This window comes from Diceros bicornis, chromosome 30 (assembly GCF_020826845.1).
Source record: "Diceros bicornis minor isolate mBicDic1 chromosome 30, mDicBic1.mat.cur, whole genome shotgun sequence".
Classification (NCBI taxonomy): Eukaryota; Metazoa; Chordata; class Mammalia; order Perissodactyla; family Rhinocerotidae; genus Diceros; species Diceros bicornis.
Window position 1 is genome coordinate 9321046 of NC_080769.1, and position 25561 is coordinate 9346606.

Below are 25561 nucleotides of genomic sequence, written 5' to 3' on the forward strand. Positions count from 1 at the left end.
CCGGGCGACCTGAGGCCCCGCCGCCAGCCTCTGCCTGCCGGCGTCTAAACCTGGCGCCGGGCCTGGTCCTCCAACCTCGCCTCCGGGTATGGACCCCGCCCTCCGCCCGTAGCCCCGCCCACTGACCTGCTTCCATCCACAACCTGGCCGACAGGGCCGGTTTCCGCCCCCAGCCCCCGCGCGGAGCAGACCCCAGGGGCATCCGCACCCACGTGGAGAGAACTGCAATTTCTCTGCCTGAAATGGTCGGACGTGATTGGCAGCCCGAGCCCTGGAGCCCCGCCCTTTACCTCCGGAGGCAGGAAGCGGAAGTGGCGTCACCGATTCGCGCGGCCTTTTTGTCTCGTGACCTGGCGTCTCGTGGAGCTGTCACGTCGGTCCTATTGCGGTGTCCCCTTCCGTGGTGAGGCCCCCGTGCAGGGAGCGCCCTGGGGGGCAGGAGGGCGGTAAAGGACAGGTGTGACCCCGAGGGGCCTCCTTAGAGAGGCCGGGCCCCTCCGCTCGCGTCCGCCCGGCCGCTGTCCCCGCGCGGAGCCGGGGCGGGAAGGGCGCGTGTGCGGGGGGTTTTCGTCCCCTGGGCTCCCCTGTTCAGAAGCCTCCGAAGTAACCTCGGGACTTTTCTCCAGAAGGAGAAGAATTTCCGCTGCTCGAGTCCCGTTGCTCAGGCCCCGCGCGCTCCGGTTCTCACGGGCCTGGCGACCCCGTCGTGTTCCCGTGAGTCCGGGGGAAAGTTGGCTCAGGGGCCTCTTCTGCTTCTCCTGTGCGAACGAATGTGGCTTCTGAGAATCTGCCTTTGTCTTTGCTTGTTCTTTATTTTTGAACATTACATAAAGGTGAAAGGGAAGATAGTTTCTCAGGTGTGTAAACCTAAAAGTAAAGGGCCAGTATGAGAGTCAGAGAGGCGTTTGTTTGGGGCTCGTGGAACTGCAATTCCGGGAGCAGAGATTCAGGTAGAAACCCCCATAGTGTCCGCTAGGGAGGAAAAGGGGCTTTTAAAGAAGGGGGTTTGCGTTACACAGAATGTTAATTGGCGTTGGCGGCAGGAACCTACTCTTGGCTAAACGTAGTTCATCGCTGAGGCAGCTGGTGGGAGGCAGAAGTCCGTCACTGGGAGGGGCTGCAGGTTTCTCCAGGGTCCTCAGTTCAGAGTTCCTGTTCTGCTCCACGAGGCCTCGCGTGACACCCGTTTCCTTAATGGCTCCCCAGCGCCATTTTAAAGCCCTTAGACGTGAGTGACTCCGTTTTCACATTTCACAGTTGTCAAGGGTTTGCATATTTCTGTATATAAATGTAAACATATGTGGACCAGAAGTCTTTCTCCCAAAGAAAAGCAAGAATACTCAGCTGTCTTGTTACCTGAATTTCCTAGACCCGTGCATCCCCACAGGACTTCAAAACGGGCCTCCAGGAGAAAAAGATGGAGACTTTGTGACACTAGTTCTAGAATAAATGAGTTTTCCATTAACAGGAATTTGCACTGTTTTTTTCTGTATTTTTTTTTTTGTAAAATTTTTTTGTGTGTGTGAGGAAGATTAGCCCTGAGCTAACATCTGTCACCAATCCTCCTGTTTTTGCTGAGGAAGACTGGCCCTGGGCTAACATCCGTGCCCATCTTCCTCTGCTTTATATGGGATGCCGCCACAGCATGGCTTGAGAAGCAGTGCATGGGTGCGCACCTGGGATCCGAACCTGCGAATGCTGGGCTGTCTACTGCGCGCGCTTAACTGCCACGCCACCAGGCCGGCCCCTCGTAAAATCTTAAATCTACAGAAAATGTGAACATCTAGTACAATGATTGTTTTTTATAGTAGATTCACCCATTTGTAGGATTTTGCAAGTTTACTCTCCATAGATAAATAAAAACATTTTATGGTGAACTATTTGAGAGTAAGTTAGTTAAAAATAAATTGCATTCATGGTACTTGATCTTTAAATACTTGGTAATGTGACTCCTAAACACAAGGACATTGTCCTTCTAAAACCACAATACTGTTATTCCACCCAAGAGAATTAAAAGTAATGATGTCTAGGGCTGGCCCGGTGGCGCAAGCAAGCGGTTACCGTGCGCGTGCTCCGCTGCGGTGGCCTGGGGTTTGCCGGTTGGAACCCTCGGAACCCCGGGCCTGCACCGACCCACCGCTTGTCAAGCCATGTGTGGTGGCGTCCCATATAAAGTAGAGGAAGATGGGCATGGATGTTAGCCCAGGGCCAGTCTTCCTCAGCAAAAAGAGGAGGATTGGCAGATGTTAGCTCAGGGCTGATCTTCCTCGCAAAAAAAAAAGAAAAAAGAAAAGTAATGGTGTCATCTCATATCTACTCTGTATAAAAACTAAACTTATCCACTTTGTTTCAAAAAAAGTTTTTGTGTCTAGGACCCAATCAAGATTTATATATGGCACTTTTTTATTTCTTTTATTTTTTTTTTCTTTTAATTTATTTTTTTCCCCCAAAACCCCAGTAGATAGTTGTATGTCATAGATGCACATCCTTTTAGTTGCTGTACGTGGGACGTGGCCTCAGCATGGCTGGAGAAGCGCTGCGTCGATGTGCGCCCAGGATCCGAACCCGGGCCACCAGCAGCAGAGCGTGCGCACTTAACCACTAAGCCACAGGGCCGACCCCACTTTTATTCTTTTTAGTAATAGATCAGTTGACATTGTTTGTCCCATTATGTCGACTTTTAGAAAAGACACAAGTGTTCTTTTGGAAAGTCACATAGTGTGATGTTTCTGATTTTATTTTCAGTGTGTTTAAATATTTCCTCTGTTTGTTGCCAACTGGTGATTGGGTCCAGAGCAGAGGTTGGCAAACATCTTGTCTGAAAGGTCCAGATAGTAAGTACTTGATGCTTTGCAGGCCATAAGGTGTCAGAATTACTCAGCTCTGCCTTTGTGGTGGGCAAGCAGACACAGACCTAAGTAAGCAAATGGGCATAGCTGTGTTCCAACAAAGTTTTATTTACACAGATAGGCCTGTGACCAAAGTGCCAACTCCTGGTGTAGTGGCTTCAAAAGATCATTTCAAAAGATGTTGTAGGTGATGTGTGCATCAAATTGCATTCCATCAGGAAGATGGAAATGTATGCCATCCCTCAGTTAGTGATGCCCACTTTGATTACTTGCTTATGGTAGTGATCACCAGAGCACTCTGTTTTAAAGGTAGGCTTTTCCTTGTGAATAAAAAAGTCCTGTATGGGGTGATATTTTGATACTCAGAATATGTTGTTCCCAGCAAGCTTCCTAACATTTGTTTTAGTACCTGTAATCACCTACAGTGAGTAAACGTCTGTTTGTGTGGGTGTATTTTCAGGATAAGTTTCTCACGTTGGTTTTCTAGTCAAAGGCAAATGTAGATTTCCTTTTGCTGGGTATTATAAGTTTCCTTCCATAGGTCTTGTACCATTCGAAGTTTCTGAATTAACTTTTTTTTTTTTTTTTTGTTGAGGAAGACTAGCCCTGAGCTAACATCCGATGCCAATCCTCTTCTTTTTTGCTGAGGAGGATTGGCCCTGGGCTAACATCTGCCAATCCTCTTTTTGCTGAGGAAGACTGGCCCTGGGCTAACATCCGTGCCCATCTTCCTCCACTTTATATGGGACTTTGCCACAGCATGGCTTGACAAGCGGTGCATCGGTGCGCGCCCGGGATCTGAACCGGCGAACCCCGGGCAGCTGAAGCGGAGCGTGCACTTGACCACTGCGCCACTGGGCCGGCCCCTGAATCAACTTTTTAAAAACGTATCTAAAAATTATGGAGAAACATAAGGAACAATTTTTAATTTTAACTGAAAAAGCACTTGTTTTCAAAAAGAATATCCCATCCACTGTCATTCTGAGTAAAAATGCACAAATACTTTTTCAAACATACCGTGTTTGAGTTTATATTATATTGTGTGTGGACATTTTGTGTGAGTCTTCTTTGATTTTATGTTGTAATTCTATTTTTTTGGTCCTTTTATTTGTGTGTACAATACCATGACATTTTTGTGGGGAATGGCAGTTGCCTGAGAATCCGCAAATGGTCATTGAATTCATTTAATGAGCTAGGAACAGTGCAGGGACAGGGAAACAGAGGCCATCAAAATGGACATAGTACTGCCCCTGTGGGGCTTCCAGTCTGTTTGGGAGTACAGATCTTAAATGAATAGTGGCAGGTTTGTGATATGGGCGTCAGAATGGCTTAATATGAGGTGGTGATATGTATCGGGAGGGGTTGATATTTAAGTTGTGAAGCAAAGCCTGAGTGGGATTGACCTGGTCAGGTCTTTGAGCTGTTGTGAGGATTTGTAGCGTGGGTGAGAACATTTCAGGTGAAGGGAACTAGATGAGCAAAATCCAGCATAGTTGAGACCTTGGTGTATTTCTTCAACTGAGGAAAGAGTGTTGGCAGAAGCAGAACAGACAGAGTGGAGAGCAGGGACAGGACCAGGGGAGTGAGGTGCTCTGGACAATATTCTAAGGCATGGGAACTTCTGAGATGCTTTAGCAGGAGAGTGACTTGAATCCATTTACAACTTAAATAGAACCCACTAACTCCTGCTTTGAGAATGGACTTCAGGAAACATGAGCGTGAAGGCGTGGAATCAAGATAGAATTTTATGATGAATAAGTTTTAAAACATGATCATGGAACCTAGATGTGGATGATTGTTATGAAAAAGAAAATAAAGGAAATGACTTGAGAGTTTTGTAGAACATACAAGTGAAAGAAGCCAGACATTTTGAAACTTGACGTTTTCATTTACTGGAGATTGTACCCTCACTTAATGAATGTTTGAATGCTTGATTAGTCCTTAGTGAAAAAATTCACCCCAGGGCTGTTATTAGGAAACTTGTAAACTATTGGAGGAGGCAAACATCTCTCCAAGAAAATAAATGTAAGGTTACAGATTGATTAGGGTTCTGGAACTAAAGTAGAGACAGTATTATTTTCTTTGTCACTATATTTGAGTAGGTGAAGGTAAGAGAGTTGATAAATATTTAAGTCATAAATGGAAAAGGCATAGGAGTTAGCCTAGTTGGAAGGGGTGGGAGTAGGAGATGGGGAAAGGGTTCTGTATTTGGTTGATTACATTTCTAGGGTGAGAGAGGGGAGAGCATCAAGGGTTACTCCCAGACTTGACAGTAGAGGCCTTTTATTTGGTTGGGGAAAATGCTGAAGGAGGATTCTAATCTTCCGTGTATACGTAACAGGAAAAATAAGTGACATCTGTTCAAAGGATGTGAACCAAGAGAAAATAGGAGAAAGTATGAAAGTGTTTTAATTTTACGAATAGCAAATTCATTCAAGGAATTAATCAGAATCAGTAATTCACTTAACGTTATTATCAATCTTAGGACGTGTTTATGTTAATAAACATATAGTGGTTTTGTCCACCTGGAGGTTCCTTCTCCTACCCAGATTAGGCCTTTGATTCCCTGGTGGAACATCCGGAGTAACCCATCCTGTTTGACATTTATAGACATTGATGCATTTAAGGGGCTAGAATCACTCCACCGGTAAAGGACAAGAAGACTCCCGTGACAATGCAGGTTGCCAGAAAGCACTGAAGTGTCCATGTGTATTGGTAATATCCATGTTACCCTCTCTGTTTGCCACCTGGGTGTCCCAATGAGCTAGCTGTGCCATAGTGAGACAATTCATGAGGGTTCTGAGGATAAAGTTGGTGAGGATTTGTAGATTCTGTGAATGTCTTTCCTCTTGGCAAGGAGCTCAGCTCATTGCTCAGGTATAAAAGCTTGACTAAACGTGTCTCCAAATCTTCTCTTTACTCGTTTGTCCCCAGGGGTCCTTGTTCTTCTCAATTGTTTGTGAGTCTGCGTGAAATCAGAAGACAGAAGTCACACTTCAATTTAAACAAGAGAAGTATAACGTAAAGATGTAAGGAGAATTGTAACAGATATCCTAGAGTTGATGGAGAGTCCCTAAGGAAAGCCAAACTTGTAGGGGGGCCCTCTCCCCAAGGCTGGACTTCAGACCTTGTTGGAGAAGGTATCAGGCAGCCCATTGGATGGTGAAGCAGTTCACTAGGTTGCCAGGACCAGAGCTGGTCAGCAGTCCCTGGGCAGGCAGTAAGCAACCCTCTGGATGCAGACAAGTCATGGCTGGTGGGTAGACCGGGAGAGGGAATTGGGTGACACTGTCCTTGCAAGACCTCGAGCACTAAGTATCCATATAAGGAGGCCATGGGAAGCAACTGACGGGTGTGCAGAGAAGCCAAGGCTGGCGGATGAGGGCACAGAAGAAGACAGTATTCCTCCCACCTTTACAGTCTTAGAGTAATTAAATATATTTCTGAAAAGTGGGGTATATTGTGTTATGAACATTATTTAGCTATAATCTAGGAACACATGAAGAGTGGTGTGAAGGATCTGTGTTGTCTGTTGATCACCAACCAGTGGTGCCTTCAGTGAGCCAGGCTCTGTGCCGCTCTTTGTACTGGCAAATGTTGGCAACCAGACATAAGGCTGCCCATGAAATGCAAAACAACCTCTTCAAAACAAGCTGATCCTGATGTCAGACAGCAGTGTCCAAAAGCAGTAGTACAGCTACAGAGGTCATTGTGATAAAAGATTGTGTTTCAGGGCCGGCCCCATGGCATAGTGGTTAAGTTCGGTGGCGCTTTGGTCCAGCGGCCTGGGTTTGCTGGCCCAAATCCTGGGCATGGACCTGCACTACTTGTCAGTCATGCTATGGCAGTGACCCACATACAAAATAGAGGACGACTGGCTAGGAATGTTATCTCAGAGTGAGTCTTCCTTACCAAAAAAAAAGTGTTTCTCCAAAAATTTAAATGTATATCCATGGGCCGGCCCCATGGCTTTGCGGTTAAGTGCGTGCGCTCTGCTACTGGTGGCCCGGGGGTGGATCCTGGGCGCGCACTGACGCACCACTTCTCCAGCCATGCTGAGGCCGCGTCCCACATACAGCAACTAGAAGGATATGCAGCTGTGACATACAACTATCTACTGGGGCTTTGGGGGGGGGGAATAAATAAATAAAATCTTTAAAAAAAATGTATACCCACTCAATAATAATTGTTGCAAATATATAAAACTCTATTGACAATCAGAAGAAGAAATAGACAAACCAAGAATTCTAGTGGGAGGTTTTAATGTATTTTGCCCATATCGTTTCTTTTTTGTCTTTTTTTTTTAAATATTTATTTATTTATTTAGAGAGTGTGTGTGTGTGTGTGTGTGTGAGAGTGAGAGGAAGATGAGCCCTGAGCTATCATCCATGCCAATCCTCCTCTTTGCTGAGGAAGACTGGCCCTGAGCTAACATCCGTGCCCGTCTTCCTCCACTTTATTTGGGACACTGCCACAGTGTGGCCTGACAAGCGGTGTGTCGGTGCGCGCCCGGGATCCAAACCTGGGCCGCCAGTAGCAGAGCGTGCGCACCTAACCGCTACACCATGGGGCTGGCCCCTTTGCCCGTATTGTTAAACTAAAGAATAGAAAAAAAAATAATTTGCGACGTACTGTGGAAATGCTATGTGAATTGTCTAATGTACCTATACAGAATAGCGTGTCTAGTAACTGATTGAACTCAGAAATTGCTTGTGGGAGCAAGGGAGTGGAAAGAGCAAGAAGGCTTTTTAGGGAGGTAACTATGTTGTGTATCTTGTTTGGGCTGGTTTTTACAAGTGTATGCAACTGTCAAACTCATCCAGGAACTGCTTAAGCTCTGTGTATTTAAGTGTCCGTTAATTATATCTCAATTAGGAAATGAAAGTTGAAACATTCTGTGTAGGCACTTACTGACTAAACACGTTGGTGCTTCTGTGTAGCACAAGGACCCCCAGTTTGCGACCTCTGGTAGTAAGGACAATTATACTGTGAGGCTACACACATGGTTTTGTAACCATGTGTGTTTCTGAGTTTTAGTCTTCTGAACTGTAGAATAAGGACTGTGGGATTGTGAGGGTGATATTGGTTCAAAGATAATGAATTGTGGAACTTTCAGTGGTTGAGACCAGGCAAAAATCATTTTGTAGATCAGCATTTCGCCATCTGCTCTTTGATTTATGAAAGTTATTATTTTTTTTTAATTGAGGTCACATTGGTTTATAATGTATCCATTTCAATTTTACATCATTATATTTCCGATTTTGTACAGACTGCATTGTGTTCACCACCAAAAGTCTAGTTGTCATGCATCACCTTACACATGGGCCCCTTACTCCTTTTGCCTTCCCCGCCCCCTTTCCCTCTAGTAACCACCAGTCTGTTCTCCAAGTGTATTTGTTTGATTATCTTCTGCATGTAAGTGAAGTCATACGGTCATTGTCTTGGGCCGGCCCTGTGGCGCAGCCTTTAAGTGCACACGCTCTGCTGCTGGCAGCCCGAGTTCAGATCCCAGGCACGCACCGATGCACCGCTTGTCAGGCCATGCTGTGGTGGCATCCCACATAAAATGGAGGAAGATGGTCATGGATGTTAGCTCAGGGCCAGTCTTCCTCAGCAAAAAAAGAAGATTGGCATGGATGTTAGCTCAGGGCCAGTCTTCCTCACACAAAAAAAAAAAGGAAAAAAAAAAGTGAAGTCATACGGTGATTGTCTTTCCATCTGACTCATTTCACTTAGTATGATACCCTCAAGGTCCATCCACCTAGTTGCAAATGGCAAGATTTTGTCTTTTTTTATGGCTCAGAAGTATTCCATTGTATATATAACACATCTTCTTTATCCATTCATCCGTTGATGGGCACTTGAGTTGCTTCCAAGCTGTGGCTGTTGGAATAATGCTGTGATGAATATAGGTGTGCATGTATGTTTTTGAATTAGTGATTTTATGTTTGGATAAATACCCAGTAGTGGAATAGCTGGATCATACGGTATTTCTGTTTTTAATTTTTTGAGAAATCTCCATACTGTTTTCCATGGTGGCTGCACCAGTTTGCAATCCCTCCAGCAATGTATGAGGGTTTCCTTTTCTCTACATTCTCTCCAACACTTCTTATTTGTTAACTATACCCATTCTGATGGACGTGGGGTGATAATGTCATTATAGTTTTGATTTACATTTCCCTAATAATTAGTGATGTTGAACATCTTTTCATGTGCCTGTTGGCCATCTGGATATCTGTGGAAAAATATGTGTTCATATCCTCTTCCTGCTTTTCAATTGGGTGTTTGTTTTTATCTTGTTTACTTGTATGAGTTCTTTGTGTATGTTGAATATTAACCCCTTATCAGATATATGATTTGCAAATATCTTCTCCCAAGTGGTAGGTTGTCTTTTCATTTTGTGGATGGTTTCTTTTGCCATGCAGAGTTTTTTTAGTCTGGTGTCATCCCACTTGTTTATTTTTTCTTTTGATTCCCTTGCCTGAGGAGATATGATATTCAAAGTAATTCCTTTGTATGTCAAAGAGCTTACTCCCTATGTTTTCTTTTAGGAGTTTTATGGTTTCAGGTCTTACAATTCAATTTTTTGATCTACTTTGAGTTAATTTTTGTGTATGGTGTAAGATAATGGTCTACTTTCATTCTTTTTTTGTGTGTGGCTCTCCAGTTTTCCCCACATCATTTATTGAAGAGACTTTCCTTTCTCTGTTGTATGTTCTTTGCTCCTTTGTTGAAGATTAGCTGTCCATAGATGTGTGGTTTTATTTTAGGGCTCTCAGTTCTATTCCATTGATCTGTGTGTCTGGTTTTTTGCCAGTACCATGCTGGTTTGATTACTATAGCTTTGTAGTATATTTTGAATTCAGGGCATGTGATACCTCCAACTTTGTTCCTTTTTCTCAGGATTGCTTTGGCTATTTGTCGTCTTTTCTTGTTTCATGTAAATTTTAGTATTCTTTGTTCTATTTCCATGAAGAATGTCATTGGGATTCTGATTGGGATTTGCATTGAATCTGTAGATTGGTTTAGGTAATACGGATGTTTTAACTATGTGAACTTTTTATGTGTGTCTATTCTGTGTATTTATCACCTTGCTCAAAGCTTTGGATACCTCTGTCTTTTTGTTCAGGAAGGAGGGCATTTTTCAACATTTTTTTTTTTTAATTGATGTTTTAATGGTTTCTAACATTGTGAAATTTTGGGTTGTACATTTTTGTTTGTCCATCACCACATATATGACTCCCTTCACCCCTTGTGCCCACCCCCCACCCCTACTGCCCGGGTAACCACAGTCCAGTTTTCTCTGTCCATGTGTTGGTTTATATTCCACATATGAGTGAGATCATACAGTGTTTGTCTTTCTCTTTCTGGCTTATTTCACTTAACATAATACGCTCCAGGCCCATCCATGTTGTTGCAAATGGGACAATTTTGTCTTTTTTTATGGCTGAGTAGTATTCCATTGTATATATATATACCACATTTTCTTAATCCAATCGTCAGTCGAGGGACACTTAGGTTGCTTCCACTTCTTGGCTATGGTGAATAATGCTGCAATGAACATAGGGGTGCATAAGCCTCTTTGGATTGTTGATTTCAGGTGCGTTGGATAGATTCCCAGTAGTGGGATGGCTGGATCATAGGGCATCTCTATTTTTAATTCTTTGAGGAATCTCCATACCGTTTTCCATAGAGGCTGCACCAATTTGCATTCCCACCAGCTGTGTATGAGGGTTCCTGTTTCTCCACATCCTCTCCAACATTTGTTGTTTTTTGTCTTGGTGATTATAGCCATTCTAACGGGTGTGAGGTGGTATCTTAGTGTTGTTTTGATTTGCATTTCCCTGATGATTAGTGATGTTGAGCATCTTTTCATGTGCCTATTGGCCATCTGTATATCTTCCTTGGAGAAGTGTCTGTTCATTTCCTCTGCCCATTTTTTGATCGGGTTGTTTGTTTTTTTGTTGTTCAATTGTGTGAGTTCTTTATATATTATGGAGATCAACCCCTTGTCAGATGTATGTTTTGCAAATATTCTCTCCCAGCTGGTTGGTTGGCTGTTCATCTTGATTCTGGTTTCATTTGTCTTATAAAAGCTCTTTAATCTGATAAAGTCCCACTTGTTTATTTTTTCTTTAGTTTCCCTAGTCTGGGTAGGCATGTCATCCGAAAAGATTCCTTTAAAACCAATGTCAAATAGTGTGTTGCCTATATTTTCTTCTATGAGTTTTATAGTTTCAGGTCTCACCTTCAGGTCTTTGATCCATTTTGAGTTAATTTTTGTGAATGGCGATAGCACATGGTCCACTTTCATTCTTTTGCATGTGGCTGTCCAGTTTTCCCAACACCATTTATTGAAGAGACTTTCCTTTCTCCATTGCATGTTCTTAGCACCTTTGTCGAAAATTAGCTGTCCGTATATGTGTGGTTTTATTTCTGGGCTTTCAATTCTGTTCCATTGATCTGTGTGTCTGTTTTTGTACCAGTACCATGCTGTTTTGATTACTATTGCTTTGTAGTATGTTTTGAAGTCAGGAATTGTGATGCCTCCTGCTTTGTTCTTTTTCTTTAGGATTTCTTTAGCTATTCGGGGTCTTTTGTTGCCCCATATAAATTTTAGTATTCTTTTTTCTATTTCTGTGAAGAATGTCATTGGGATTCTGATTGGGATTGCATTGAATCTGTAGATTGCTTTAGGTAATATAGACATTTTAACTGTGTTTATTCTTCCAATCCACGTGCATGGGATATCTTTCCATTTCTTTATGTCATCATGGATTTCCCTCAATAATGTCTTGTAGTTCTCATTGTATAGGTCCTTCACCTCCTTGGTAAGATTTATTCCTAGGTATTTTATTCTTTTTGATGCAATTGTAAATGGTATTATCTTTTTGAGCTCTCTTTCTGTTAGTTCATTATTAGCATATAGAAATGCAACTGATTTTTGTAGATTGATTTTGTACCCTGCAACTTTGCTGTAGTTGTTGATTGTTTCTAACAGTTTTCCAACAGATTCTTTAGGGTTTTCTATATATACAATCATGTCATCTGCAAATAGTGAGAGTTTCACTTCTTCGTTACCTATTTGGATTCCTTTTATTCCTTTTTCTTGCCTAATTGCTCTGGCCAAAACCTCCAGTACTATGTTGAACAGGAGTGGTGAGAGTGGGCAGCCCTGCCTCGTTCCTGTTCTCAGAGGAATGGCTTTCAGTCTTTCCCCGTTGAGTATGATGTTAGCTGTGGGTTTGTCATATATGGCCTTTATTATGTTGAGGTACTTTCCTTCTATTCCCATTTTATTGAGAGTTTTTATCGTAAATGGATGTTGTATCTTGTCAAATGCCTTCTCTGCGTCTATTGAGATGATCATGTGGTTTTTATTCTTTGTTTTGTTGATGTGATGTATCACGTTGATTGATTTGCGGATGTTGAACCATCCCTGCGTCTCTGGTATAAATCCCACTTGATCATGGTGTATGATCTTTTTAATATATTGTTGTATTCGGTTTGCCAATATTTTGTTGAGGATTTTTGCATCAATGTTCATCAGCGATATTGGCCTGTAATTTTCTTTCTTTGTATTGTCTTTGTCTGGTTTTGGTATCAGGGTGATGTTGGCCTCATAGAATGATTCAGGAAGTGTTCCATCTTCCTCTATTTTTTGGAATAGTTTGAGGAGGATGGGTATTAAATCTTCTTTGAATGTTTGGTAAAATTCACTGGAGAAGCCATCTGGTCCTGGACTTTTATTTTTGGGGAGGTTTTTGATTACTGTTTCAATCTCTTTACTTGTGATTGGTCTATTCAGATTCTCCATTTCTTCTTGGTTCAATTTTGGGAGGTTGTATAAGTCTAAGAATTTATCCATTTCTTCTAGATTGTCCAATTTGTTGGCATATAATTTCTCATAGTATTCTCTTATAATCCTCTGTATTTTCATGGTATCCGTTGTAATTTCTCCTCTTTCATTTCTAATTTTATTACTTGAGCCTTTTCTCTTTTTTTCTTAGTAAGCCTGGCTAAGGGTTTGTCGATTTTGTTTATCTTCTCGAAGAACCAACTCTTTGTTTCATTAATCCTTTCTACTGTTTTTTTGGTCTCAATATCATTTATTTCTGCTCTGATTTTTATTATTTCTCTCCTTCTGCTGGCTTTGGGCTTTGTTTGTTCTTCTTTTTCTAGTTCTGGTAGGTGTAATTTAAGGTTGCCTATTAGGGCTTTTTCTTGTTTGTTAAGGTGGGCTTGTATCGCTATGAGTTTCCCTCTCAGGACCGCTTTTGCTGCGTCCCATATGGTTTGATATGGCATGTTATCATTTTCGTTTGTTTCCGGATAGTTTTTGATTTCTCCTTTAATTTCATCAATGATCCATTGGTTGTTCAGTAGCATGTTGTTTAATCTCCACATTTTTGTCACTTTCCCAGTTTTTTTTTCCTGGTTCATTTCCAGTTTCATAGCCTTATGGTCTGAAAAGATGCTTGTTATTATTTCAATCTTCTTAAATTTATTGAGGCTTGCTTTGTTTCCCAACATATGGTCTATCCTAGAGAATGTTCCATGCGCGCTTGAGAAGAATGTGTAGTCAGCTGTTTTTGGGTGGAGTGCTCTGTATATGTCTACTAGGTCCATCTCGTCCAGTTTTTCATTTAAGTCTAATATTTCTTTATTAACTTTTTGTCTGGATGATCTATCCATTGCTGTAAGTGGGGTGTTAAGATCCCCTACTATTATTGTGTTGTTGTTGATTTTTCCTTTTAGGTTTGTTAATAGTTGTTTTATGTACATTGGTGCTCCTATGTTGGGTGCATATATATTTATAAGTGATATGTCTTCTTGATGGAGTGTCCCTTTTATCATTATATATTTCCCTTCTTTGTCTTTCTTAACCTGTTTTATCTTGAAGTCTGCTTTGTCTGATATGAGTATGGCAACACCTGCTTTCTTTTGTTTGCCATTAGCTTGGAGTATTGTCTTCCATCCTTTCACTCTGAGCCTGTGCTTGTCTTTAGTGCTAAGATGTGTTTCCTGAAGGCAGCATATTGTTGGGTCTTGCTTTTTAATCCATCCTGCCACTCTGTATCTTTTGATTGGAGAGTTCAATCCATTTACATTTAGGGTAATTATTGAAATATGAGGGCTGAATGTTGCTGTTTTGTCACTTATTTTCTGGTTCTTTTGCATTTCCTTTGTTTCTTGTCCCATTTGTTTTGGACTGCCAATTCAGTTTGGTTGTTCTGTCTTACGATTCTTCTAGTTTTCTCTTTGTTTATCATATGTGGTTTTAATTTGATTATTTGTTTAGTGGTTACCTTGAGGTTTGGGCAAAAAATCTTGTGTATGAGATAGTCCATTAAAAACGATGGTTAGATGCCACGAAGTAGGTGGCAATGCCTTAACCGTATGCGTGTTGTCAGGCCCGAGGGCCTCTTCCATCCTTGTCAAGGGGAGTGCTAACCTTCTCTCCTTTCATACAACACTCAACATTTTTTTAAGGCAAGTCTAGTGGCAAACTCCCTCAGCTTTTGTCTGTCTGGGATAGCCATTAATTTTCTTTCATATGTGAAGGACAACCTTGCTGGAGATCGTATTCTTGGCTGACAGTGTGTGTCTTTGAATATTTTGAACATGTCATTTCACTCTTTCTTAGCCTGTAGAGTTTCTGCTGAGAAATCCACTGATGACCTAATGGGGCTTCCTAAGTTATTTTCTTTTCTATGGCCTCCCTTAATATTCTTTCTTTGTCATTGACTTTTGGTACTTTTTTTTTTTTTTTTTGAGGAAGATCAGCCCTGAGCTAACATCCATGCTAATCCTCCTCTTTTTGCTGAGGAAGACCGGCTCTGAGCTAACATCTATTGCCAATCCTCCTCCTTTTTTTTCCCCCAAAGCCCCAGTAGATAGTTGCATGTCATAGTTGCACATCCTTCTAGTTGCTGTATGTGGGACATGGCCTCAGCATGGCCGGAGAAGCGGTGCATTGATGCGCGCCCGGGATCTGAACCCGGGCCGCCAGTAGCGGAGCGCGCACACTTAACCACTAAGCCACAGGGCCAGCCCGACTTTTGATGCTTTTAATATAATGTGTCTTGGAGGAGGTCTTTTTGTATGGAGACAATTAAGTGTTTTCTTAGCTTCCTGTCCTTGTATATCCAGTTCCTTCCCCGGGTTTGGGAAGTTCTCAGCTCTTTTCTCTTTAAATAAGCTATCTACTCCTTTCTCCCTCTCTTCTCCTTTTGGGATACCCATTATTCTTATTTTGCTTTTCCCAGTTGAGTCAAATATTTCTCATACAATTGCTCCATATTTAAAAAGTCTTAGTTCTCTCTCCTCTTCCATCTGAAACTTTCCTAGATTTCTATCTTTGAGCTCAGTAATTCTCTCTTCCATGTCGTCTGCTCCATTTCCAGTGCTTTCTACTTTATTCTTAATCTTGTTTGTTGTGTTCTTCAGCTGCAAAATTTCTGAGTTTGTTGTTTTTTTTTTTAGAGTTTCAGTCTCTTTGGTGAAGTTGATTAATTTTGTTAATTAATTTTATTCCTATGCCCAGTGAATTGTCTTTCTGAGTATTTTTGTAACCTGTTGAGTGTATTCATGATAGGTATTTTGAATTTTATGTCAGTTAGTTCACGGACTTCTGTGACTACAAGTTTGATTTCTAGAGAAATGTCGTTTTCTTTTTGTGTGTGTGTGTGTGTGAGGAAGATCAGCCCTGAGCTAACATTCATGCCAATCCTCCTCTTTTTGCTGAGGAAGCCCGGCTCTGAGCTAACATCTATTGCCAATCCTCCTCCTTTTTTTCCCCAAAGCCCCAGTAGATAGTTGTGTGTCATAGATGCACATTCTTCTAGTTGCTGTATGTGGGACATGGCCTCAGCATGGCCGGAGAAGCGGTGCTGCGCCCGGGATCCAAACCTGGGCTGCCAGTAGCGGAGCACGCACACTTAACCGCTAAGCCACTGGGCCGGCCCTCATTTTCTTTTTATGGTACTGAGTGTCTAGTTTTTCACAGTGCTTCATGAGTTGTTCCTCTGCTGCTGCATTTGGGTAGCAAACACTTTTCTTCCTTTTTTTTTTTAATTGATGTCTTAATAGTTTATAACATACTGAAATTTTAGATGTACGTTATTATTTGCCCGTCATCATATACATGCCTCCCTTTACCCCTTGTGCCCCCGCCCCCAACCCCTTTGCCCCTGGTAACCACCAAACAGTTCTCTTTGTGTGTTGGTCTATATTCCACATGTGAGTGAAATCATGCGGTGGCAAACACCTTTATTACTTGGGTAAGGTTTTGCTTATTTTGATTCTGAGCTACTTCTGGTTGTGTTTGAGAGCCTGAGCCTTTTACCTCCACTGTCTTGTCAGAGGAGTTGTCACTGTCCTCCTTGTGCTCCTTGTGCCTCTGGTTGCTGGTACCTTGCTGCTTACGATACTGCTGCAGTTGTGGGTGTCACGCCCAAGATCACCAGGCTGCAAGCACCTCTGCTGCCTCTGGGGTTGCCTAGGTCATGGGTTCCACCATTGTGGTGGGGGTATTGGGGAGAGTGCGGTGAGGGCCAGGGTCATGGGAATCTCTGTGACATCCGGGTGCCTGCAGGCACCACTGCTATGGGTGGGGGGGCTGAAGTTGCGGGCACTTCTAAAGCTGGAAGGCATGGGGCTCATGCACCCTGTTGTTGCTGTTGCTTGCAGGCTCTCTGTGGGCTCATGCACTGCTGCTGTGTGTGCCCTCTGCACTGTTGCTCCTGAGTTATCTGCGGGTGTGGCAGTGTGCTTCTGGGGATGCTTGGTTTGTGAGTTTTGCTGCTGCTGCTGAGTGGTACAAGGTCATAGGTGGCACTGCCACTGCCACAAGGGGTGGGTTCCGTAGGTCATGAGCACTGCTGTGGCTTTCTTATTCTCTGGTTTCTAGTGCTTATGCAGTTCCTGGAATCTCAGGTCACTGGCACTGTCACTGTTACCTGGGGCCCAGGGTATTGTATGCAACACTCATTGCTGGCAGGACTATTGTTGGGTGCATTCCTGTTGGGGTCTGAGTCACAGGCACGACTGTGGCTCTTGCAGCCTCTGGTCTCAGGTGCTAGTGGGAATCCTGGAATTTCAGGTTATGGGCTACACCACTGCTGCTGGATGGCAGGGTCTTGGGTGCAGCCCCTGCTGCTGGCCGGACCAGTGTCGGAAGGTGCTGCCACCAGGGTCGGTGGAGGGGGCTCATTTTGAGGTATCATTGAAATTTCTGGAGCCTCTGGTGGTGGGCCTGCAGTGACTCCTGGTGCCTCTGGAGCATGAGCTGCCTGAATTTCTCTGGTTTCTGTTCATAAGTGTTATCTCAGTTCCTGGCGCCTCTAGTTGGAGGTGTGGCCATAGTCCCTGGAACTTCCTATCTTGGGAGCTGCCACTGCTGCTTCCCTGGTTCTACACGTCTGAGAAGTGCAGTCAACCCACTTTCAGATGTGTAGATGTGTGGATCTCTCAGGCATTTTAGTGTGCTGTGCAGAGTCATTTGTTGGTATGGATGTCCTGTTGGTTATTTAGAGAGAAGGGACAAAGGGAACAACTCACTCTACCATGACACTGACATCACTCTAAAGTTTGTTGATTTTTAACAAAAAAAAGTTAGCCTTCATATACTACACAACTAAACATGAAGAAAGTCTGGAAGAAATGAATAAATCTAAAAGTCTTATGGCTAGGAAATGGAACTGGAAAGTAAAATGAAAAGGTGGTTATCTGAAAAGACACATAAAATAGACAAGTGTTGGGCAAAGTATGATATGGCACTGCCCCTTTCCCAAGGCAAAGTGACAGCACAGACCTGTTGATTTGAGTGTTTCCAACTAAGACCTGTGGGGCCTTCCCAGTACTTTAATGTATTCTGAGTTCTTTTGAAAAACCATTGATGTGCTTTTTCTCATCTTTTAGAGTCAGGTGTGGAAGACGTAATCATTATTTCCTTCCATTTTCTTATTCAGGAACCAGTTGAGTATATGTGCTGTCTGTGTGTGTCTGTAGGACACCCTTTATTTTCTCACCTGCTCTGTTGTTTTCTCATCAGTTATGAATTGGTATGTCAGTTATTACTTTATTGTCTATATTCTCCAGTAAGAGTGTTGGATCTTTAATGCCTAGGACATTTTTTTTATATGAGTCCTCTCAACTGAGTGCCTAGTCCAGGACATAAATTCTTTATTATTTACTGTGAGAATAAAAGTGTAAGGCAGGAATAATAACTTAAAAGGAGGCCCAGAGCTTCAAACTTCTTCAGTATCCATCAGGGAAGCTCAAGAATGTTGACCAAATGAAATGCATCATTTTTCTTCCCTGCATATGTGCAGTACCAGTCTTGACCAGTGCTGTCCAGTGGAATTGTAGATCATGTATATAGTGAAAATACTTAAGCATGTAAGTAATATAAAAACATTGTGATAATTTACATTATTTTGTACATTCAAAGCATTCTAAATTTACTGCGCACTAAAATTTTTATCATACATTCTTGATTTGTATTCAGAAAATTTAAAGGTGAAAGACTAGATTCCAATACTGAAGTTGTTCAAAATATATAAGTGAGTTATAAGATTCCAGTGAGACCTCTGGTGCAGATGGTCCTCAGTAAATGGCAATTGATGTTACTGATACTCTTGGTATAGAGAATACTGTTTTAGTAGCTTTGAGATTCATACTTCAAAATACAGAGTCCTTTGGTCTGGACCTGAGCAGTCATGCTGGTTGTTTGTGTAGGGGAAGCTTAAGTGAGCCAGAGAATGCTGTTCTCTATGTCAGCTTCCTGGTATATTCATCAATTTTGTTGCCTTAACAAATGAAGAGTCAGGTTCCTCAGGGCTTAAGTTTCCTTCCCTGTAAGATGAAACAGTTATGTTTTTTCTCATGGGCAGCATGACTCACAATTCCACTTTGTGGCTTCAGATGAGACAGAACTCCTCTGACATTTGATGGCAGTAGTGTGTATTTGTGTGAGATTTCTTGAGTTGCAGGGATATTTGAGAATTTCAAGCTAGAATGGACTGACTTCCAGGCCTTTGAATGTGAGAATTATGGTCATCTCTGGGTCCTCATGCCTTCTTTCTTTCCCCCAGGTCTTCTTTCTAAGGACCCTTTCTGCCTTCCTGAGGAAAAGATACAGGCAGAAAGGATGGTGACGGAGTGTTTGACAAATTGTTCTCAGGTAATTCGAAAGTGTATCCTTCTACAAAATGACATAGCGCACCCATCGGATAGACACATTTCTTTCTAGGTACACCTGTTGCCAGGGCTTCTTAAGGAAATCAAGCTACTCAAGGACTGAGTCCCTCTTGAATTCCCACCCAACACGGAGCCTCTCATATTGGTTCATGTAAATAATCTCAGTATTGCGATAATTACCTTCTACTGTTGTTTCATGATGGCAACCACAAATTTCTTTGTTTTGCTGCCTGCTCTGTCATGGTAACAAAGATGAAAGTGGGTATTTCTCAAGGAATTTATTCATTGATTGCCTTTTTCAGGTGCCTACAATTTGCTTAGGACTGTGCTGCCAGGGGGAATTAAGATGAGAAAAGCTTTTAGTCTAGTTCTTGTGAGATAAGTTTGTGTCTTAGAGGTTCACTTCAAGCCATAACTGGAGGATATCAACCGTGAGTGAATGTAGACAGAGAGCAGAGTACACAGGAGCATTGCACCCTGGGGGAGATGATGAGAGACCTTGAAACCCTCTTTTGCTGTTGGGTCTCCCATCTGCATTTCCTGGTGGACACTGGCGGAGATTGGCGGAGATGTTACTTTACTGAAGCCAGCTTGTATGTGATGGTTTAGGACTCAGTTAACTTTGCTGATGTGGCTGTGCACTTCACCCGAGAGGAGTGGACTTTACTGGACCCACCTCAGAAAAATCTATACAGAGATGTGATGCTGGAGAACTACAAGAACCTGAACACAGTAGGTAAGGCTGCCATCATTCCTGTAGCCTCTTAAGGAACAGATATATATGATGTATTTACCGTGTTCCAGGATTGGTGATGGGAAATCTGCACATAATGGAAACTAAGAGATACAAGTCTCGACACTAATGGGTTTTAACCTAGTGTGGTTTCTGTAAAATTGTAGTTCTAGGAATAACGCCATCCCCATAGCTCTCTTAGAAATGTGTATTCTCAGACTCCACCTTTGACACAGTGAATGAAACTCTAGCCTTATCCCCAGACATCTCTATTTTAATGAAAACAGTGGACATGATTCTGATGGACAACACAGTTTGACAACCACTGGTGTAGTGATTTCTACATGAGAGTGAACATGTGTTTTTGCATTTACTTTATTTCCTGTTTCAATAAATGTCTTAATACTTTTTAATGTATGTGTATATCTGAACATGGGTTTCAGGGACCAGAGACAACCAATTCTTTGATATACAGAAAGAGAGCATATTTGCATTTTTATCTCTTTTAAAATAATGTTACTGTGTTCAGTAGAAATATAGGAGTTGATTCATGGGAACATTAGTCATCTTGTGCAGAGGCCTTTTCTGTGTATATATTTTTGCCTGTGAACAGAGTATCAATTGTTCAAACCCAATCTGATCTCTTGGTTGGAACAAGAAGAAGAGTTGAGTACAGTAGAGAGAGGAGTCTTTGAAGGTGAGTGAGTGTGAAGAACTTCCCTGGTCAGTGAAAATTTCAGTATGTTTGGAATGACAATGAGGAAACTTTAAGACATGCTTTCTCTAGAAGGCCGAGGTCATTGGTCTCTGATGCTTTGGGATATCATCACCTTCTCATACATTCTTACTTTACATTTACTTAAAATTTCCTATGAACTGAGAAAAAAAACCTGTTCTGTGTCTGTGTTAAGTTAATCATTTGGTGTATGTTGTTTGTCCAGAACTTGCCAACATTCTTTCCCTGATAATATTGTCTCTTTTCCTATCATATTTAATTTTCATAGAATCATTTTAATCAACTGCTGAATTTTTGACTATACATCCTTATCATTGCAAAATTTTTGACATAGCAAAGCTCCTCTCATCTGTCTTGCCTTTTATTTACTATGTTTAACTTAGAAATAATACAAATGAGCCTTACTGTTTTTAACCCCTTTAATGTACATTTCTTTCTGTAAATTCCTACATATTTTATTCTTTTTTAGTTTTAGAATGGGAAACTCCACTTAAAACCAAAGACTCAGCAATGCAGCAGGACACTTTTTGGGAAAAGGCATCCAATAGGATAGAAATGGTAAGTTTGAAAAGACGTATTTCTTATTTCCACATTTAGAAAAGATTGGGATTTTCATCAGATAGAACCTGTGTGCAAGTGATAGATGTATGGGATGAGTGGCATTCACCCAAGAGAGAGCAGTGGTTCTGGAGAGGTAGTCTGAAAATGTTGAGTTTGGGAATATTTTAAACCTAGCTTGAAAGTTGTTGCCTCAGAATTCCCACAAGGACTCATTCTCAATTATATAACTTGCTGTTGAGTTTCTAAACAACTCCATGAAACTGTACAGGAATCTTTGAAGATTAGAGTTTATGGCATATCATTCTGGCAGAAGAATTCCATATTTAAGTTGAAAGAAATGAGCATGGTAGGAAGTGTATGAATGTAATAGAAATGGTAAAAATCATCATCATGATGATGTTTCTGTTTTGAGATGGGTAGGATAAATTAATGAATTTGAGAAATCTTTGAATTCTCATTCTTTCATTCATCAATAGGAAAGAATCCACAATGGTTGGGAGCTCTATGATTGTGAGCAATGTGGGAAAGTCTTCAGTGAACGTTCATGCATTAAGACACACAGGAGAACTCAAAATGGAGTGAATACTTACGAGGATAATCAGCATGAAAAATGCTTCCTTGCTCTGCACAAGAAAACATCCACTGGAGAGAAACTTTCTGGGTCTAATCAGTGGGGAAAAGCCATCAGCCTGACTCCAGATGTTGTGTATTGGAAAACTAGCATGCAGGAGAAAACCATTGAATTCAGTGACAGTGGGAAAGCCTTTGTTCATCAGTCTTACTTTCAGGCACAAACGAGAACTCATAATGGTGAAAAACTTTCTGAATGGAAGGAATGTGGGAGATCTATTCATTCCACAAGCCTTGGTGTGTGTGCACAAACTCACACTGGAAACAGTCTTTATGATTGTAAGGAATGGGGAAAATCTTTTAAAGGAATGTCATTCCTTAATGCTTATGATCAAATTCACACTGGAATAAAACTCTCTATGTGTAAAGAATGTGGGAAAGGCTTTAAACGTTCTATACATCTTAGTGTTTACTTGGGAAGTCACAATGGAGAGAAACCCTATGAGTGTAAGGACTGCGGGAAAGCCTTCACTCGATTCTCAGGCCTTACTGGACATAGAAAAACTCACACTGGAGAGAATCCTTTGAAATGTGATACATGTGGGATAGCCTTTGCTACTTCCTCAAAACTTACTAACCATTTGAGAACTCATATTGGAAAGAAGCCTTTTGAGTGTAGTATATGTGAAAAACGATTTACAAGTTCTTCATACTTAATCATTCACAAGCGTACTCATACTGGAGAGAAACCCTGTAAATGCGAAGAATGTGGGAAAGGCTTTAGTTGTTTTCTGTACCTTAAACGTCACCAGCAGACTCACACTGGAGAGAAACCCTATGAATGTAAGGAATGTGGGAAAGCCTTCACTCAATCCTCAGGCCTTATTAACCACAGAAAAACTCACACTGGACAGAAGCCTTTTAAATGTGATACATGTGGGAAAGCCTTTGCTGCTTCCTCAAATCTCAGTTACCATTTGAGAACTCACAGTGGAGAGAAGCCTTTTGAGTGTAATGTATGTGAAAAAAGATTTACAAGGTCTTTGTACTTAATCATTCACAAGCGTACTCACACTGGAGAGAAACCTTATAAATGCAAGGAATGTGGGAAAGGCTTTAGTTGTCGTCTGTACCTTAAACGTCACCAGCAAACTCACACTGGAGAGAAACCCTATGAATGTAAGGAATGTGGGAAAGCTTTCAGTCGATCTTCAGGCCTTGTTGACCACATAAAAACGCACAGTGGAAAGAAGCCTTTTAAATGTGACACATGTGGGAAAGCCTTTACTGCTTCCTCAAATCTAAGTTACCATTTGAGAACTCACAGTGGAGAGAAGGCTTTTGAGTGTAATATATGTAAAAAAAGATTTACAACTTCTTCATACTTAATCATTCATAAGCGTGCTCATACTGGAGAGAAACCTTATAAATGCAAGGAATGTGGGAAAGGCTTTAGTTGTCTTGTGGGTCTTAAATGTCACAAGCGAACTCACAGTGGTGAGAAACCCTATGAGTGTAAAGAATGTGGGAAAGCCTTCACTCAATCCTCAAGCCTTCTTCACCACATAAATACTCACAGTGGAGAGAAGCCTTTTAAATGTGACACATGTGGGAAAACCTTTACTGCTTCCTCAAATCTCAGGTACCATTTGAGAACTCACAGTGGAGAGAAACCTTTTGAGTGTAATATATGTGAAAAAAGATTTACAAGTTCTTCATACTTAGTCATTCACAAGCGTACTCACACTGGAGAGAAACCCTATAAATGCAAGGAATGTGGGAAAGGCTTTAGTTGTCTTCTGTACCTTAAATGTCACCAGCGAACTCACACAGGAGAGAAACCCTATGAATGTAAAGAATGTGGGAAAGCCTTCACTCAATCCTCAGGCCTTCTTCACCACATAAATACAGTGGAGAGAAGCCTTTTAAATGTGACACATGTGGGAAAGCCTTTGCTACTTCCTCAAAACTGAGTAGCCATTTTAGAATTCACACTGGAGAGAAGCCCTTTTAAGTGCAGTGTATGTGGGAAAAGACTTAACCAGTTCTTTGTACTGAATCATTTGCAAGCATGCTCACACTGGAGAGAAACCCTATGAATGTAAGGAATTGGATAAAGCCTTCGCTCAATCCTCACGCCTTATTGACCGCATAAAACTCAGATTGAATTGAAGCCTTTTAAAAGTGACATGTGCAAAAGCCTTTGATACTTTTTCACGTCTTAATAAACATTTTAGAACTCACAGTATATAGAAGCCTGTTGAGTGTAATATGTTGGAAAACATTGACCAGTTCTTTGTATTATCATTCACAAGCTTAAACTAGAGAGAAACCTTAAAAATGGAGGGAATGTGGGGCCGGCCCGGTGGCGCAAGCGGTTAAGTGCGCGCGCTCCGCTGCGGCGGCCCGGGGTGCGCTGGTTCGGATCCCGGGCGCGCACCGAAGTACTGCTTGGTAAGCCATGCTGTGGCGGCGTCCCATATAAAGTGGAGGAAGATAGGCACCGATGTTAGCCCAGGGCCATCTTCCTCAGCAAAAAAAGAGGAGGATTGGCGGATGTTAGCTCAGGGCTGATCTCCTCACAAAAAAAAAAAAAAAAAAAAAAAAAAAATGGAGGGAATGTGGAAAAGTCTTCAATTTTCCCACTTATTTCAGTGTTATTAAAGAACTCACCTGGAGAGAAGTCCTCTTGATGTAAGGAATGTGGTAAAGCCCTCAGTAGTCCCAATTCACTTCAAAGACATGAAAGGCCCACAATACGGAGATGCTCTCCAAATGTAGGGAACAAGGGAAAGCCATCAGAATATCCTCACAGACCAACACATAAAAACTGACAGTGAAGCCATACTATTAATAAATATGGAAAGCACTTCCATAGTTCTTCAGTGAAATATGTCTCTCTCATATATAAGAGATCTTGCAGTGGAGAGAGATCCAAGTGATGAAAGATGTGTGGAAAAATTGTTCTGCTAATGTTCACTTGTGATCTCACTGTGGAGAAAAACTTGATGAATGTAAAAAATGTTGTAGAGTCATCATCATTTTCCATTTGATTCTTTCTCATCTGTAATAAACATGGGGTGATTCACAGTCAAGTGAAACTGAATATAGGAAATACGGGGAGTGCTACCCTGAGTGTGAATCTTAGGATCTTCCGAGATACATAGCCTTCTAGGTGGTTCTATAGCTCAGTTTTCAGCCTTCGTTATTAGGCCCTGATCATTCCTGCGCACAATATGTTTTTCTTTCCAGTGATAGGGCAGTCTAGTTGCTACACCTTCCATGTTGCAGCCTGTTTAAAAGTGGGTCTACAGAATTCACACTTAATTCTCTCCTTACCACCTGGATCCTCTTAATGGATTGACATGGACTTACGTTGTGAAGACAGCGAATGCTTGACTGTGTACAGTGCTCACCAAACTCATTTCAAGTGAGTCACACCAGCCAATGTGGTGGTTAAAATACATCTTCATAAATTTTGTAAAATTACCTTGTTCCTCTCACACCTGATGCTTTCAGATAAAACGTCAGTTTGAAGCATGGAATCAGTGGGGAGAAAAGTGAGATTACACCTATGATGTGTAACACCCTGATTTAATGACCTTTATGGGTGAACAACATCTCTACCACCTGCGGAGGACCATTAACCTCAAGCCCATACAGGATGATGGTGAGAATAATGGATGCTCTCTTTCACACCATACCCCACAACGCAGCCTGGGGAAACAGTGATATTTGTCTGAGTCAACTGACAGCTGTTGCTGGTGATATGATCTGCTTGTGTTTGTCATTTTATCTGTGGGCTGTGAAAATAGAAAAACTCATGTGTATGTAGCTGGTCCAGAGAATCTGCTGTGCTTGATGCCCTCACTGTGGGATCCTGAATATGAACCTTGGGTGTGGACACAG

The 25561-nt window shown here is 41.8% G+C and overlaps 1 non-coding gene and 1 pseudogene across 1 annotated transcript; one reads left to right on the forward strand and one right to left on the reverse strand.

Moving 5' to 3' along the window:
* Window positions 1–467: 467 nt before the first annotated feature.
* Window positions 468–24002, forward strand: LOC131394412 (zinc finger protein 266-like; annotated as a pseudogene).
* Window positions 14201–14326, reverse strand: LOC131394643 (U6atac minor spliceosomal RNA). The gene has a single exon (XR_009216206.1). It is a non-coding gene; the product is annotated as a U6atac minor spliceosomal RNA (small nuclear RNA).
* Window positions 24003–25561: the final 1559 nt, after the last annotated feature.